The sequence below is a fragment of the Mercenaria mercenaria genome, chromosome 5 (assembly GCF_021730395.1).
Source record: "Mercenaria mercenaria strain notata chromosome 5, MADL_Memer_1, whole genome shotgun sequence".
Taxonomy (NCBI): domain Eukaryota; kingdom Metazoa; phylum Mollusca; class Bivalvia; order Venerida; family Veneridae; genus Mercenaria; species Mercenaria mercenaria.
The window spans coordinates 71,975,748-71,992,334 of NC_069365.1; the positions used below are offsets into that span (position 1 = coordinate 71,975,748).

General features: G+C 32.9%; 2 protein-coding genes across 4 annotated transcripts in view; one reads left to right on the forward strand and one right to left on the reverse strand.

The window, feature by feature from the left end:
- LOC123557589 (arginine--tRNA ligase, cytoplasmic-like) overlaps positions 1–16,587 on the reverse strand; it is a 252,954-nt gene that overhangs the window by 109,916 nt on the left and 126,451 nt on the right. The gene's annotated exons all lie outside the window — the stretch shown is intronic.
- Positions 1–16,587, forward strand: part of LOC123557588 (uncharacterized) — a 36,965-nt gene that overhangs the window by 16,854 nt on the left and 3,524 nt on the right. Inside the window, exon 1 of one of the 2 annotated variants that reach the window (XM_045349140.2) lies at positions 288–708. The exons of the other annotated variant lie outside the window; for it this stretch is intronic. The gene's annotated coding sequence lies outside the window, so the exon portion shown is untranslated. Of the gene's footprint in view, positions 1–287; positions 709–16,587 lie in introns of those variants that run through there. 2 annotated transcript variants of the gene reach the window in all.

Below are 16,587 nucleotides of genomic sequence, written 5' to 3' on the forward strand. Positions count from 1 at the left end.
TTTAAAGAACGGTTTCCAAAATTCTTTTTTCTGTGTATTTTCTTATCAGTCTCTCCTGCAATACCACAAGGGCTATAACTCACTCGATTGCAAACAAAAAGTTAATGTATGCACATAGAATAAAGATTCACTTACGGGAAATGCGATATTTGCGAAACAAAAAATTATGGTGACGAGTCTCACCAGCTTGACTGTTGAATATCAATAATAGAAATAATACTAGTATAAATATGGTATAAAATATAAGAAAGGGAACACGCATAGAGACTACCAGAGTCTCCAATGTCTCTCTACTAGCTGTCTCGATCTCTCCCTCCGAAATAACAATAGCTTGAATGGAAGCCGTTCTATACTAATAGTGCTTCTATGATAGACGATTTCTCCCAATACTTTACAGGTTTGATGGAGGCAAGCGATTGTCAATATTCCATATAGCGCTAGTTTTATAGAGAACGACTTTCAAACTTGTTGGATTATACACATTTTATTGGACACATAGCATTCATCAGAAGCTGTTGCTATCAGTTTATCTAAAATATGAAAACAAATGACAGAAAACTTGTGTTATATTTAAATTTGCATTTGTTACATGGGTGACAGTATGGAAATGAATGCATCATCATGTTAAGTTCCATTCCACTGGATAAGCGGATAGCTAATGTTCGAAGTCATGTTTGGGATATTATAAAATATATTGCTGTTCAATAGGTATTATAATTAATAATTTTAACAAACCATTTTTAGTAACTGGACATCAAGAATGCAAATGAGAAATTTTTAAATATTTAAAAGAAACATTGCATGAACATTTATAATTGCACTTTTTGCCATTTTTTAACTTGACAGTACCACAACTGACAAAACCCCCTCTTTGATTACGTTTAATGAAAACTTCAAAATTACAAAATTATCAACATATATTATAGAGTTTTTATCATCCATATTTAAAATCTACGACATTATTTAAAAAGAAATGAAGAGCTGATCGATATTGTCTTTGGTCAATATGAATATGAGAGATTTTTGCCAGCATTTCTGTTCTCTCATCTTTAGAACGTTTCATTATGCCTCATCAACCTACACTGGTAAAAATCACTTTTTTTTTAAGTAAGTCATAAAATTATTTGTATTTCTTAAAATCATTGAAATCTTATGTATATTTATACAAAGAAATATATGCCTTGGCCCATTTTATATGTTCTTGCTAGTATTTGACTGGCTTTTGAAGATACTTAATTAGTTTTAACTATAGCTTTTAACATTTTTGTTTTATTTTTTTTCTTTACAGAAATTTCACCGTATTTCTAAACTGATTTGATAGTAATATTGTGTTGTCCCTGAGAATGTGTTTTTACAAATCTGTTAGAATATGCATTTACTGTTTCTTTAAGTCGGCAATCTGCATTAATTAGACCCTGTATTATAATATGACAAATTTTCAAAATTTAAAAAAAGGCTTTCATTAATAAGTCATTTAGAACATTTTTAAATGATTCTGTGCAATTAATTTAGGAAATTTCTTACTTAAAATAACACTTTTTTAGTCGAAACGATATGTAGAAATTTCAAAAGGATAAGTAACCTTACTGAAATCAAAATTAGCTGCACTTTCATACACATTAAAATATCTCACAAAACACTGGTTACTGAATATTTAAAAGCTATTTTCAAATTTTTGAAATTTAATGTTGATCCAAAAAGCATGATCATTTAATACTTACTGTGTAACATATTTTTAAAAATACCTTTTTCAAATTGAAAGTTCTCTAAAACGTAGCATGACAGGTTCAACATAGTAATTAAGCTCAGTGTATAGAACACAATTTAGGTAAGAATGTTCCTGGTAACATTATGACAGAATTTAAGACTTTATGTCTGACACTGTTTGTCTGCCATCGCAGATTCATATGGAAAAGTTGTCTGCTACTCTAAAACTTTACCCTGCTAAATTTCTAAAAGGAACTGGTCCATCATTTATTTGGGCAGTACCATTTATCATTTGAAAGGTTGTTCACTGTTTTGCAAGTAATTCACCCATAAATTACACATAACAGTTGTACACGTTCATACCAGCTCGACAAAACACATTTTTATGTTTTAAATGTGTAGATTTGTCTGAAGCACAGGACTTAAGTTTTAGCAGTATATCACAAAACAACAGAAATTATTAGTAAATGAACATCTTGACAAACGTCCCATAGAATTGCAGATACTTAAAATATTCTAAAGGAGTTGCTCCCCTTTGAAAAAGAATGCCATTTGTAAAGAAATAAATGTAAACAATTGTCAAAAACTATGTTTACCTAGTTATGTTAAGTTTAAACACTCATGGTTCTTATTAACTCCTGCACAATAAATACTTTAATGATTACAAGACCATCTGTTGACATTTACTTTTTATGTGTATGAACAGGACAACTGTATGAAGTTTTCCTTACTTGGTCATGAACATAACTCAAATGCCTCCCCCATACCCACCCCCACAATGTTATGTAAACTGTCACAGTCATCAATAATTGTAGCTATAATATAAAATAAGGTATTTTAGCTTTCTTTCAAAGCTTTTAAATTTTGTTTTGATGTAAATTTGTTGTTTTTTTTTTAAATTATTTCCTTTTCCATCAATGTGTTTTTTTAAAAATTATTTCCTTTTCCATCAATAAGTGTGTGTGTGTGTGCACATATGTGTGTCTTGGAGAGCGGGGGTGTAATTTTCTGTTTCACCAATAATATAACGTTTGTGCTGGCCCATTACTGCCATATAAGGAAGAAATAAATGAAAATGCCAAATATTGTATGGAACTTATGAACATGACTCAAATTTCTGATATGTAACAGTTACTATTTTTGGCTACAATAATATTATATCAAGAACATTAATACCACCTTCCTGGTAGTCTTTAAAAGGACAGAATGATACTCTACAGACTACATTATCCATTATGGTTTTTGTTCCATTATTAACAATCTCATTCTTAATTCATGTGTCCATTTGTGAGTTATAGGTCAGTCTGCTATGTATATATCTTGCTAAAATGGTAAAACATTGTTTCATGCTAAAATAACCGGACAGAGTGTGCTTTTGTTCTGTTTTAAACATTCCAGTGTTCTTGGATTCCCTGAACCAGCATTAACAGGCTCATCAACCAATGTTTTTAATCCTTACCCTGCTAAATTTCTATAATGAACTTGTCCCTCTTCCAATTTGGACAGTACCATTAACTGTTAAAAAGGGTGCTTACCAAAACAATACTGACTGAATGGCGAACAGTGCAGATCTTAATCAGACTGCAAGGATGTGCAGACTGATCATGATCTACACTGGTGCAAAGGCAGAATCATGAATCTTGTCCAGCATGTTAAAGGTTATAAGGATTTTGTATCAGTATATTCTCTCAATGTAAAATATTACATCAGCAGGTTTTTTGCACCTGTTTTACCTTTGACCCTATGGAAAGTCATAGATGCCTTAATTACAATATTAATGAAACAGCTTTATGCAAATTATAGAGAGGGAGCACCTGAGACAAGGTGGTGCATTCCAAATTAGCATGAATGTAATAGCATTATTGCCCTGCTAATATTTGGGCAGTTACCACTTATTATCAAAGGGTTGTTCACTGAAAATTCACTGTATGAATAGAGAACAGTACAAACCATGATCAGCCTGCACATCCCTGCAGGCTGATCTTGGTCTGCACTGTTCACAAATGCAAAATCACTTGCCGCCAGCAGGCTAAAGGTTACTTTGTTACTCACTACAATACAATTTCAGAACAAACTGTAGATTGGGTCACTGATGACACTTCTGTAACTATTTCGTAAAACATTTACTATTTTATTTGATATATAACAGGTATCTATTATAAACAAATCACATTCGGTATAAACTGTTTATACTGTCGCTTCTTCATATTCGCTTGTTTTTAATTTGTTTGTATAAATCCCGCACGATAACTCAAACGATAACATGTTTGATAATTATGATTTTTCTTCATTAAAAGGTTTCAATACAACAAATGTTTTTGTATAACATTACAGTTTGCAATTAACTTCTATCATTGACAGCCTTTTTTGAGTTCAATGATGCATGAGAACCATAACAATCAAACGATAATATAAACATGCTGTCATTCAAATTATCGAGCGGAAGTAGTAACTAAAATGCAGTTTATAAATATTAGTGAAAACTAAACCACTGCAAATAGCATCAAATATCCAGTGTTTTATGCTTGATTGGGTGTTATAAATTTTGCATTATTTTCATGTTGCAGTTCTATAATTTCAACTTTATTTGTAATGATAAGAATTTACGAATGCTTGTTAATATTTATGTCTATCATAAATTTGAAAAATATACTGTTTGGCATTGAATTTTAACAAGAATAAACCTATTACCAATAAAACAACATTCACAGTAATCAGAAATTGTAATATTATACGAAAAGTTTAAACATAATTGAGTAATTTATTCAGTCTTTATTATAAAAAAAATTGAATTATTAGCATTAGTCAATCACATTTAAGCAATACCTTAAGCCATTTTTCCCTTTTCCTGTATTCTATCAAGAATTTATTAAAGGAATTATAATAAAATGACCTATTTCATAAAAATTTCAGTAACTCTTATTTTGGTTAGACAACCAGGATAGGAAAATGACAAGTTTTAAAAATATACTTGCTGTGAAAATGTAACATGTATTTAGCACTCAGTTATCAACATACATAAATGATAATATGTTAAAGTTTTGAAAAATTTTGGTACTTGACCAAAATATGATTAACCACCTTAAATTCAGAATAGCTGTACATTATAGCAACATTAACGTTTTATTCCCTGTATTTTGCTTTAAGGAATTAATGAATCTGAGATTCCATTCGACCATTATATTTCACCTGATATAGTACACCATTTATTTTTTCTTTATGAATGAACATCATGTTTTATCATTTCACCTGTTAAAGTACACCATTTATTTTTTTTGTTTGAGAATGAACATCATGTTTTATCATTTCACCTGGTAAAGTACACCATTTAATTTTTTTGTTTGAGAATGAACATCATGTTTTATCATTTCACCTGGTAAAGTACACCATTTAATTTTTTTGTTTGAGAATGAACATCATGTTTTATCATTTCGCCTGGTAAAGTACACCATTTATTTTTTTCTTTGTGAATGAACATCATGTTTTATCATTTCACCTGGTAAAGTACACCATTTATTTTTCTTTATGAATGAACATCATGTTTTATCATTTCACCTGGTAAAGTACACCATTTAATTTTTTTGTTTGAGAATGAACATCATGTTTTATCATTTCACCTGGTAAAGTACACCATTTAATTTTTTTGTTTGAGAATGAACATCATGTTTTATCATTTCACCTGGTAAAGTACACCATTTATTTTTTTCTTTGTGAATGAACATCATGTTTTATCATTTCACCTGGTAAAGTACACCATTTATTTTTCTTTATGAATGAACATCATGTTTTATCATTTCTACTGGTAAAGTACATCATTTATTTTTTCTTTATGAATGAACATCATGTTTTATCAATAAAACATCCTGAAATTCTATCTTGTAATTAAGCTGTTATGAAACATGAAAACCTTTTGATCTCTGAAATATTTTATCAATAAAAACTCTGAAATTGCATTGGAAATTCCATCCTGTATTTACTTTTATTATCATAAAGAATATCAGGTTACCCAACAAAGGACAGGATTTTCCAACTGAATTCTAAGTCTGTGTTTGTATATGTAAATTTTAGTCTAAAGTCAATACCCGGTTAACAATAATTTTTTTTATAGATGATTTAAATTGCTATCATCCAGAAAAGTGTCAGTAAACATTTAGTCAGAGAACAGAATGACATCCCAATCCCAGTATGAAATCAAGACCAGTCCTAAAAACCAAGTCTTAGACACATGCATTGCAATAATTTTGAGCATTATGTTAAATATTGCAAAACTCTTTGCCTCTTTTTAACAGGTTTATGTTAATTAAAGTAGCTAATTATATTTTTGGTTGACTTTTTTGGGAAGGTGATGTGAAGGTTCATCCATGTTGGTTTAAACTTTCTGGAATTCTTATTGCCATCTGAATGGTATGAAACCTTAGGTAAAACATTAAATGCTAAATTACAGACACACACAATAGTAAATAGACATTTTCTATCTTATGATGGACAATTATGTCTATTATGGTGCAGAAAAGCATTATTCCAACAAGATTAATGCTCAAGAAAATTCCTTAATGTGAAAATTCAGTACATTACTTCTAAGAATATCTTATTGATTCTCATATTACCATCTTTTTACTGAGTATACATATGAAATTGTAACTTTCTGGCAGACTTTTTTGAGCTTTACACCTTTATACAGCGAAAAGGTCGTCAGCCGTTGAATGCATAATTTATTAGCTACATGACTGCTAAACCGTGTATATGGAAATATAAGAAATTATATAGATACTTCTAACTTTCTAAATACTGCAAACCTTTTGACATAATTTTGCTTAATATGGCATATTATATAAATTTCGCTTATAATGCTAGTATCATTTGTAAATACTTGTATCAGTCTGTAAAAGCTTTTACTGTGAAATCATTAATATTCGTGGGGACCTAATTTTTGTGGATTTCATGGTTCAGTCAATCCATGAAATTTAATCCCAACGAACATGTAAAATTCCCATTCATTTGATGTTCAAAAGTTGAAATCCAAGAATTCATATCCCCACGAAATTGCCTTTTTGAGGAAAACCACGAAATTTCATGCCCATGAAATTAAATGATTTTACAGTATTACATCGATTGATTATATAGCTGTCTGATTGTGAATGTTCCTTTGCAAAACTGTCTCGACATTTTGGATGTTTACTAATGCATTTTCACAGATTACTGCAGTACATCAGCTTGTGTTTAAATATCATCTTGCATTTTCACAGATTACTGTAACATTTTGCTTACGTTCTCACTGTATCTTCTTGTATTTTGACAGATTACTGTATTATCATACACTTTCACAAATTACTTTATCAGCTTGTTTTTTTCACATCACTTTGCATTTAAACTGCTTCAATAGCCCAGTGGTAGAGCATCCGCTTCAAGTGCGGGAGGTTGTGTGTTCGAACCCCTCTTGATGCCTCTGTAAGATAGCCAAAACGTTTGTGCAAGCTTGCGATTAAGCTTGCCACAATGTTCAAAATGCTAGCTTGTGGCAAGCTTGTGAATTAACCTTGCAATTTTGGTTTTGGTTAGAAGATCAAATTGTGGACATTACCAAACTATATACAACATTACTTAGTGATGGATATCAAAAGAAAGTAAAATGTCAGTTTGTTGTTTGTTCATTACATCCCTGTTAAAAAAAATACCCCCAGCGATATTTAATTAAATGTCAAAATTGGTATGATTTATAATGCTTCTTTTCTTCAAAATTTTAAATCTATTTAATTTGCATAAAATTAAAATTGTTAAAAAATGTAAACTACTTATCTATTACAAAACATAACAGCAATATTTAGGGTTTTTATGCACAAGAAATTAAGTACATGGAGTAGTTTCCCTTTAATTTCACTGGCTAAGGCCATTATTTTTTTATTTTTTGGTTTACGGACCGCCAGGATGACACATGGTTGTAGGAGGAGGGAAAAAAAATAAAATTAAAAAACAGAATTAGAATTTTTTTTCTCCGTAGGAAACGGACCTTTGAAAGGAATATGGGTACGTTCTACATAACATCATACAGACTGCATGTTATAATCTTCTTTCCCACTTTTGATGCTTTTTCCAGCAAATATACTTGTGACCTTGGTTATATTTGATTAAAAATGAGCCTCCAGGGGCTTGTCATAGCAGCTTGAGAAAAAATTTTGTCTTGGTATTTCTGTGAAATTACATTAATATACAGCTGGGCAGGTAGCTGTAACATTTTTCTTGAAAGGACTGTACTATACATAAAAACTGCATATATTCTCACAAACTAAATGATTGGAAACATAGAAGTCATATAATGTTAAACACTGACTGAAATTAATACCTTCTGTTAAAACAACAGATGGAACAATCTAATATTCCCCACATTTGAACAACACTGTCAGATCTGAAACCCATAGATATATGATTTTACACTCAGCAGCTTTCAAGCATCTTGGCTGTTTATGGACCCAGTCTGAAACTTAGGGGTACAGCTATATGACAACATACATTGCACTGTGCCTAATAAGCAATTATCTTTTTAAGTGTTAGGAATAGGAAGTGTCTAGCCATCTGGTAAACAGACACCTAGCCTATGTCTGTTAACTGGAAGCCTTGCCTTTCCTCATTTTTGTTTTCTTGGTATTTGTTAATTTATTTTATGAATAGGCCTAATGTAACACAACAGTTCATCTTTGCAACATTTTTGATCTTTGACAATAAAATTCTGTTAGTCAATATTTGTCTTGCCACATCTACTGCACAGCTACATTGGAAAAGACAGTAATTACATCATTCTATAATCAACATTAATCTGATGTTAATATATAACGTACAATAATTTCATTAAAAATACGTAATTCATAACTTATAAACAAATAGGTTACCGGACGCCAAAAAAGCTGTACAGGCTAAACGTTTGCTTACCGGGCCTTACAATTACACAGTTTTAATGTCCCCTGTACCAGTTTATATCATCAAACAAAAGTACTGTCATCATTGTGTATTTAAATGATATTTTACGGGAAAATGTTCGTGTAATAAGCGGTGCATAGAATCACCGTAATAAGCATTGCACTATTGGAACAACAGTTACCATAAACGTAGTTGTATACTAAATACAGACTGCATATCACCGACAATTGGCAATTTTTTCAGGAAACACTACGTCGCAACTTTGAATGTTCTTGCATTTTCATTAAAATTACTTCAAAACTTTGGAAATAATACAGCCTTTGCACAGCCATTTTTAAACGTTACGTAAATTGCGTAACAAGCATGCTGATTGGGCGCAGTATATATCGGAAATTTTAATTGGACGTTATACACCATGCATAAGATATGAAGTTTAAAAATAGAATTATAGGAATTCCTAATGTTGATTTGACTCGTTCGCCGTGACGGATATTCGAAGAACGAGACTTTTTTTTTTATCTTTTTGGAATAGTCGCGATGCATTTTTTCTTCTGCAAGCTTTCATGTCATAGCGGAGGAAATAAAAAATCATGTTTTTTTTTGAGCGGCGGTTCCGTAAACCGAAAGATCAAAAATAAAAGGCCTAACTAAACTTATGTGTAATTCACACCCACCACATGTGGAATCTCAGGTCCCATAGTTAATTCCAATGAGAATTGGTTGCAAAACACCGTTATCACAGAACACAGAACAGGAAATGACATTGTTAAACACCTATCTTTTTGATTAGTAAAAAATGATGAAAATTTAGCCCTCTACAGATGGTAGGTTTTTGTTGTACAACACTAATTATCCCAAAGATGTACAATTTTGAAACTGTACATTTTTCACATACAGACAGTATTCTATTCCAATATAAATCACAGAGATTTACCTAGTAAACATAGTGCATCAGGTACTGAAAAGAATGTAACCATTAATAATAAAAAAAATGATATTCACCTTTTTATGTCCCATGAATTTGATTAGCATGACACAATTACATAAGCCAAGCCATGAGAAAACCAACATAGTGGCTTTGCGACCAGCATGGATGCAGACCAGCCTGTGCATCCGCGCAGTCTGGTCAGGATCAATGATGTTTGCTTTCAAAGTCTATTGCAATTAAAGAAACCATTAGCGAACAGCATGGACCAGGCTGTGCGGATGCTGGTAGAGGGCTTAAGCCTCTACAGATGGTAGGTTTTTGTTGCACAACACCAATAAAATTCAAGATGTACAGCCAAATATTATCGTGTGTATGATGCTATTCCTTGATTTCGTAAATCTTAAGTCTTGACTTACAGATTAGGACATGTTCTATTTCGTAAGTTTTGCCTTACGTACCACCCACGTTGACAAGCAACAAATTGGTAAATAATTAGTTGATAAGAGGCAAGTGAATGAAATTCCAGAAACAACTGCCCAAAAAATAAACACAAATCTGAATATAAAATGGCTTCTAATGCATAATGGAAAAAGGATGACACTGAAAAGTTAAATGATTTGAGCCGCGCCATGAGAAAACCAACATAGTGCGTTTCCGACCAGCATCCGCGCAGTCTGGTCAATGATGTTCGCTAACGGTTTCTCTAATTGCAATAGACTTTGAAAGCAAACATCACTGATCCTGGCCAGACTGCGCGGATGCACAGGCTGGTCTGCATCCATGCTGCTGGTCGCAAAGCCACTATGTTGGTTTTCTCATGGCGTGGCTCATTTGTGTCATGCGTAATCAAATTCATGGGACATAAAAAGATTAATATTATTTTTTATTATTAATGGTTACATTCTTTTCAGTACCTGGTGCACTATGTTTACTAGGTAAATCTCTGTGATTTATATGGGAATGGAATACTGTCTGTATGTGAAAAATGTACAATTTCAAAATTGTACATCTTTGAAATAATTAGTGTTGTACAACAAAAACCTACCGTCTGTAGAGGGCTTTAGCTTCTCATACAACTACCTAAATATAAAACCTGATTTATTAAGCCTTGTAAAAACTAATATGAGAGTAGGAGTTGACATCAACAGAGCAGCTGTTGATAATTAGATCATGGACAAGATACCATTGTAGGGCAAGATGTAACCAGGTACTGTCTTCATCAGGCAGCAACGAAAAATGATGAGAGAGAAAGCGAGAGAAAAAAAACAAATAGATATAATCAGTAGCATCCTGTGAAAATATAATCACCTGTTCTCTATTGTAAAAAGAAATGTTCTAGATAAAGATGAAGATTTTGTGCACATGAGGCAGATACTGACTGATTCAGTGCAGCCTCTTTAGAGTGTACACTGTTGATACTTGCATGTGTGTGTGAGTGAGGCTGTTGCTATATAGAAGTTGTTGCCCTAATGCTAGTTACTCTATATAAGCTGTTGCTCTAAGAGAGGTGGTTCTTCTAGTGGACTGTTGTTATAGAGAGGTTGTTGCTACAGGGAGATTATTTCTCAAGAGCGATTGTTGCTATAGAGACGTTGTTGCAACAAAGAGCTTGTTACTCAAGACAGATTGTGTCAATGATGGATGTTGTTGCTATTATAGGTTCAATTACTATTAGAAAGAAAAATATCTTGACTGGTAGAAAGATGTCCTAGACTAAATGATGACCATGGTCACTACAATTTTTGATGCTTGACCATGTTTTAACGTGGTCAACCATCAAATACTATGGTGAAAACATGGACAGGAGCACGGTCGGCCATGGTCAACCATGGTGAGATATGATTGGCCACGGTTGACCATGGTAAGAAAAGACGATCAACAGTTGTCAACTTTTTTCAACCACGGTTGACCATGGACTACCACGGTCATGTTAGTAATTTTCACACTTATCAAGTTTTACAATGCACCAAAGACACCTGACTGCATTTTGGCTCCAAAAGTTTTCCTAGTTATAGAATAGTTTTCCTGCATTTATAAACAGATTCAAAGGTAAACTTTCATAGTCTGACTATAATTTGTTGTCATCTTAGCAATTTCATGACAAATAAATGACTGACTTGCAAAAATAGATATAGATTGCAATTGTCATGTATTTTCATGACCCTTTAAAATTCATATTTATACAGTTTTTGATAGTCAATAATCACCATGGTCGACTGTGGTCCACAACCATGATCGACCATGGTCTGACACCATGTTTTATGACTGTGATGCCAATTACCACAGCCATGGTCAACTATGGTAAACCTTTGTCCCATGACCATAAACTATCAAGGTAAACCATGAATTATCATGGTAATATACCATCAATTTTGACTGGGATATGCTGACTGAAGGTGCCCTTATGAAAAACCTTCCCTATTGTCAGTGTGTGGTCAGTTTATGTCCAGTGTGTTTCCAGTCAATAATACTCTAAAATCCAGTTACTTGCCAGCCTATTTCCAGAGCTGACAATAAACTGATCCAGTGTGTTGCCACTTAATAACCATCATGTGTCCATTTGCTTGTCAGCTGATTTCCAGACCTGAAAACCAGCTGTAAAATTTAACTTCCAGTCTGCTGTCAGTTTATATACAGTTTGTTGTCAGTGATGTTTGTAATGACGTTTTAACAAAATTTCATTGATTTTTCATATAAAACTATTTGAAGGAGCTAAATTATATAGAGGTATCTGGAAATAAACACTGACAACAACCTGGCAACAAACTGGTATGCAATGTCAATCTGACAACACACTGGATACACAACTGACAACAAGCGGCTTTTTGGACTTTCCAGTCTGTTGTCCTTGTATTGTCAGTGCACAGCCAGTCAACTGGAAATATTTTTCTGACAACACACTGGCATATTGCCAGTGTGTTGTCATTGTATTGTCAGTGTATAGTCAGTCACAATATGCCAGGCTCTCTTACATGGACAAGAGAAACACTTTAGCAAACTGGAATCATTATTTAAAGTTTTAACTAAATTCCTTTATGCAGTACAAAGTTATGAGCACTTATACATGAGTGTTTTTTGTTTTGGGTTTTAACGCCGTTTTTCAACAGTATTTCAGTCATGTAACAGTGGGTATACATTAGTGTGGCAGATGGACTAGTTTTGTTTGTTTGTTTTGGGTTTAATGCTGTTTTTCAACAGTATTTCAGTCATGTAACAGGGGGCAGTTTACCTAACCAGTGTTCCTGAATTCTGTACCAGTATAAACCTGTTCTCTGTAAGTAACTGCCAACTTCCCCACATGAATCAGAGGTGGATGACTAATGATTTCAGACACAATGTCATTTATCAAATAGTCACGGAGAACATAAGCCCTGTCTTAAGATCGAACTCGCGACCCCATGTTCCGTAGATCGACGCTCTACCTACTGAGCTAAAGATGGACTAGTATCCCAATTTATCGCTTACTACTCAGTGTTACTAATTTTTTTTATTTCCCCCTAGGAAAATTGTCTTTATTACCATTGTATTGTCATAGCGTTGTCAGTGTATGGGAAGTTTGTTTCCAGTTTAGTGTCAGTATATATTTTTTTCTATTTATCCTTATTAATGTTTAAAATATGAATTTTAATGTGACTTAAAACCTTCATTTGCTTGTGACTCAACTTTAATACAAATTCAGATTTGCAATATTTCAGTTATCAATAATATAACATTGAAACCAAAGGAAATGGTAAATCTGCAAGTTTAATTTTACAGGGTAGCGAAAATACATTACTTTTAAAATTTCTTTATCTGTTTAGCAAAAATACTTGTTGCGGACAGAATCTGTGTTACAATGAAAACAAGTAACTGTAAAATGATGAAAAAGTACCTTTACAATGTGCCCATCAGTGCTGGAAAACTATTGAAAACTGAAAATAGTTTTGGAGGGAAAAATGCAACACTTGGCCATTTTGATAAGGTGTCTTGTAATATTTGTTCTGCTGTGAAAATTGCTAAGATGGGTATATTACCAGTGTATTGCCATTGTGTAGCCAGTGCATTGTCAGAATCTGCTCTGAGTAAATTTATATCCAATGTACTGTCAGACAGACAGCCAATCCATACAATATTGTCACTTACGTAATTTTTATCTCGATTATTCAAAGAATAGAAGTTATTGGACATGCCCCTATGTTGTTTTTTTTTACAAAATTATAGATTGAAACTAATTACACACTTGTTCAATGTCATGACCTGATATGTACTAAGCAGGTCCCATAACTATACTTTTTTCCAAAATTAAGCCCCTTTTTCCACATAGCACTTTTTGCTTAAGTTTTTGTATGCAAGCTGGTATCTCAGTACTCATTCAATTCGATTATAGAAATTATGTTTTTTATTTCCAGTTTCTTGCCATTTTCCTGCCAGATTTCTTCCAGACACTGGAAACAAGCTGACAATATTGTCAGTGTGTTTACATGCTGATTGTTATGAGCCAGTTTATTGTCATATAGTTTGCAGATTATTCCCAGAAACTGGAAATAATATGGAAATAGTGTCCATATTATTTTCAGCTAAACTTTTTTTCTTGGAAGTTTGTTCCCATATAGGAGTCAGATTATTTCCAGTTACCTTTTTTTTTTGACAGACTGTTGCCAGATCATTGACAGTTACCTTGCAGCTTAATGCCAGCTTGTTTCCATATTTCATTTTCGTAAGGGTGTTATTAACAGATGCTACGCTGTATCAAGTATATTAAATATTTATGAGATGAGGCAATATAGTTACACCTGCCTATCCACTTAAGTGAAAGTGTATTAGACTGCTATACCACAAGTCAATTTGGGTTCAATCCAAGAGTTTGCCTTTGTGACCAGTGCAGACCAAGATGTGCAGGCTGATCTTGGTATGCACTGTTCGCTATTAAGTCAGTAAATTTTCAGTGAACACCCCTTTGAATAAGAAGTGGCACTGCCCAAACTGAATGATGGACAAGTTCATTTTAGAAATTTAGCAGGGGTATGAAGTTTAACCAAGAGGTAGCGTGTTCAAGTCTCACTGGTGCTTTATAATGGGTGCACCTTTTCATATGACAAAAGTTTTTTCACTTTTCCTTGAGCAGTTCTTTTCTGGCTTTCATCTCAATCGAGGTAAAATATAACAAGAGCACCACCTTGCAGGTGCAGCTGCTCATCTGATTTTTTAGTTTTTGTATACTGTCCTACCATGATTTTCTAAGTCCAAAAAGGGCTACAATTCTTGCAAATAGCAATGTAGAGTTATGGTACTTGTTGTACAGAGTCAGCTTTTAATGGCGAATAATTGCTTGAAGATTTAAAACAATAGCTTTGACCGCTAAGTAGAAAAGTTGACCTAAACATAAAACTTAACCAAGAAATCTGATATTTTCTAAGTCTGAAGGGGCCATAATTCTTGCAAAAAGCAGAATGGAGTTATATTTCTTGGCGTACAGAGTCAGCTTTTGATGGTGAACAAGTGTTGCAAGTTTTAAAGCAATAGCTTTGACAGTTTAGGAGAAAAGCTGACAAACACAAAACTTAACCAAGAAATCTTATTTTCTAAGTCCAAAAGGGGCCATAATTCTTACAAAAAGCAGGATGGAGTAATGTTTCTTGTTGTACAGAGTCAGCTTCTGATGGTAAACAAGTGTTGCAAGTTTCAAAGCTATTGCTTTGATAGTTTAGGAGAAAAGTTGACCTAAACACGAAACTTAACCAAGAATCTTATATTTTCTAAGTCCAAAAGGGGCCTTAATTCTTGCAAAAAGCAGGATGGAGTTATGTTTCTTGCTGTCAGCAAGTGATAGCTTTGATAGTTGAGGAGAAAACATGACCTAAACAGAAAACTTAACCAGGCAACGCTAACGCCAACGCCGATCAAGTGATGGCAATATCCCATCATTTTTTTTTAAAAAATCAGATGAGCTAAAAATTATAAGCTAAAATAATGGCATGCACAGTACAATATTGACTACTGCGGTAATGGAAACTGCCAGCAGGAAAATGTAAAATATTCTATTGCAGAAACCAGGGTTTAATCTTCCTTTTATGTCATGTTCCCATTTAGAAAATTTAAGAGGTTCGGTTTTGAGAAATTTCAAATCACTTTGGCTTTCAAGACTGCTTGTAATAATTTCCTAGATTCCATAGAAATGGTTTTATGTTTTGTTTTATTTCAACTCCTCCACTGTAATTCTTCAGAACAGAGGAAAAACAGGCACGGATAGGTTTCTCAGTTAATCTTATTGCAATGCAACCAAATCCTGTTAGTTCTGGTCCCTCATGAATCACAAGGCAAACAGTGTTAAAGAACGTATAATATGGGACAGAAAAGACAGGACGTGTTTTACAATACAGAAGAAAGCAAACAGAAATTACTTGAGGACAAAGTCCTCATGGGAAGTTTGCACTAGTGCAAAATGCAAAAAATAATTATCATGATTTATACTAAGAATGCATTCAGAATGTTGTTACATCCATCAAGTGTTGTTCTGCATACTGCAGTTTTTTTAATACCATTTCTGTTATGTCAATTACCTACCTATATATAAATATATCTTCTTATTCAGTATTTGCTTTTTTCTTTGAAAGTGAATATGTCAAGTTGATTAGTTCAGTGAATGTCATGTAGATTTTTTTTCAAGAAAATGAGGCGATATCATGTCTTTTTTTTTTCTTGATATGAATTTCATGTTGATTTTTTTTCATGCAAGAGAATGTAATGTTGTAATGTTGATTACTTCATGCAAGTGAATGGCATGTAGATTTTTTTTTCATGCAAGAGAATGTCATGTTGACTTTTTCATGCAAGTGAATGTCATGTTGATTTTTTTTCTTGCAAGAGAATGTCATGTTGATTTTTTTCATGCAAGTGAATGTCATGTTGATTTTTCTTCTTCATGCAAGTGAATGTCATGTTGATTATTTTTTTCATGCAAGTAATTAAATTCAATGTTTTTTGGAGTTTTTTCATGCAAGTGAATGTCATGTTGATTTTTTTTCATGCAAGTAATTAAATTCCATGTTATTTTTTTTCAT